At 51.4% G+C, this 2,522-nt stretch overlaps 1 long non-coding RNA gene across 1 annotated transcript; it reads left to right on the forward strand.

Moving 5' to 3' along the window:
- Positions 1-401: 401 nt before the first annotated feature.
- Positions 402-2,058, forward strand: LOC123600056. Its single transcript, XR_006713456.1, has 2 exons — positions 402-716; positions 1,455-2,058. It is a non-coding gene; the product is annotated as an uncharacterized LOC123600056 (long non-coding RNA).
- The last annotated feature ends 464 nt before the right edge of the window (positions 2,059-2,522 follow it).

Consider the following 2,522-nt stretch of genomic DNA (forward strand, 5'->3'; position numbering starts at 1 on the left):
GACCATCCCCGTCTAAAACATCCTCCTAGGGGCGCCTGGGTGGCTCAGTCAGTTAAGCATCCAACTCTTGGTTTCGGCTCAGGTCATGATCTCACGGTTCATGAGTTCGAGCCCCACGTCAGGCTCTGCGCTGACAGCACAGAGCCTGCTTGGGATTCTCTCTCTCCCTCTCTCTCTGTCCCTCCCCCATTCGCTTGCATGAGCGTGTGCTTCTTCTCTCTCAAAGTAAACAAATAAACTTTAAAAATAGATAAATAAAATAAAACATTCTCCTATATCTCCTCCTCTCCCCTTTATTTTACTTTATTTTCCTGTCCATGTTCCTGACTAGAAAGTAAGATCCATGAGGGCAGGGATTTTTGTCTGTTTTGTCCACAGCTATATTCCCAGTGCCTGGGATTTAGGAGATTGTCAGTAAATATTGCCAGAATGAGTGAACGAATGAATGGCATTTGAATGTATGTAAAGATGAAATCATCTCTAACACAGTGAGAATAATATTTTCCTTTTGGGGGTTTATGATATCCTAGGCAATTTAGAAACATAATTTCGTTTAATTCTTACGAATATCCCATGAGGTAGGTACTATCATCCTCAATTTACAGAGGAGGGCTTGGCAAAGTCAGGAAACTTACTGGAGATCACACGGTAAAAGGAAGAGCTGAGATCTAAACCCAGGGCTGTCTGCCTCCACAGCCCACTCTGTCACCACCGAGGTATGTACCCACAGGGGTGGGGCCCTGCCACCACAGGCTGATACCATGGGACTGTTGCTAACACTGCTCCCTGGGTAATCCTGACATGCAGGCTGGGATCAAAGCCTTTTCTCCAAAGAATCCTCTTTCACACCTCAAGATCCAATGAAAAATATTAGTGCAGCGCCTCCCTCGGTCTGTAATAGAACGTTTATTTCATCTCAAGGCAACTTTACACAAAACTGTGACGCTTAGCTTGGAGCCACCCAGAGACTGAGTTAAGGCTCGGACGGCCATGGGCCTCCGCCCTCCTCCCCCCACACTTACCCACGCTGTGGCCTCCTCCCTCGGGGTTCTGGGCTGTCCCTCGGGGACGGTGGGAGGACAAGCCAGGCCTGCCCCCCAGTGCAGAGAATGCCCAGCCTCCAGTGCCGCTGCTGGTTGCAGCCTTATGGAGCTCCCAGCCCCCAGTTTAGGCTTGCCTCCTTTCTGGGGTACATTGGACAGCAACAGCACCCAGCAAGCACCCTGCCTCCCGGTACCCCTCACTCCCTCCCCCACACTGAGCCCAGTCCCTGAACTTGTGGTGCTCTCTCACCCACTGGCTTAGGTCATGCTTGTGGCCTCTACCTACAGCAGTCTTTCCCTCTTACCACCTAGTTAAAGCCTGTTTGCACTGGGGGGGGAAGGGGGTGTCTTTGTAAATGCCGCTTCCTCCGGGAAGACTTCCCTAACCACCTCATTTCCTGTCTGGGGTAGGTGATTGCTCTCCTGGCGCCCAGGATCTCCTCTGTGATGGGAGAATACCACCTTGGATTCACATGTCACCTGAGATTAAGGACCATGGCTGCGGAGCATCTGTTGTTTGCAGCCCAGCATTTATAGCCCCTCCTCTGAGCGACAGTTTATCAGATTTCCTGGGGGAAACCTCCCTCCCTGTTTCAGCCAGGTGATTTGTGTGGGACTGACCAGTGCCCAGTTTCAGCTGTGGAGCCTAAACTAACCGGCACCCTCTGCCTCCATTCTCCCAGTCACAGTGATTGGCTCAGGGCTGACATGTGACTTAGGCCAACTCAACCAGACTGAACCTTGGGGCTCTGGCTGGAAATGATGCATCCTGGCCTTTCTCCCCTAGTGGACCTGTAGCCTCCTGGGATACTGGAAGCCACCCAGGACCGGTGGGGTGAGGTTTATGGTGGGAGAGCCTGACCAGCAATGGAGCCATTGAAGAAGAAATGGGGAGAAAGTAACAGTCTCCTGGTCCCAATTATTTGAGCCCCTAGATCAGCATTGCCTGAAACCAGAGCTACCTGGAGACCTGTCAGTTATGTGGACAATAAAAATCCACTTTATATTGAAGCCAGTTTGAAAGTTTGGTGTTGGTGGTGGTGTTATTACTTGCAACTAAGAAACACCCTAATTTCAAATTCGGCCTATCACCACTGTACCTTCAGCCCTCAGCACAGTGCCTTGAACTTAGTTGTGGTTGAATGAAGAAGTTTCTTTGCTCTGGGTAACAAATCTAGGGACGGGGAGGTTGGGGGGTGGGGGGGGCCTGGATGGCTCGGTTGGTTAAGCGTCCAACTTCGGCTCAGGTCATGATCTCACAGATTGTGGGTTTGAGCCCCACATGAGGCTGTACGCTGCCTGCACATCCTCCCTGCAACTCCTCTGGGCCCTACAGACGTAGGAGCTCTTCTGTCTGGCTAAGGCACAATCCCCAACTCCTGGTCCCACTAAGAGTATCGTTCCTGACCAGCTTCATCCCAGCCCCTAGTCTGCCTTAGCAGGTCTATCAACTCAGAGCTGGTTAGGACCATGGGGCCA

Source organism: Leopardus geoffroyi, chromosome C1, assembly GCF_018350155.1.
Source record: "Leopardus geoffroyi isolate Oge1 chromosome C1, O.geoffroyi_Oge1_pat1.0, whole genome shotgun sequence".
Lineage (NCBI taxonomy): Eukaryota > Metazoa > Chordata > Mammalia > Carnivora > Felidae > Leopardus > Leopardus geoffroyi.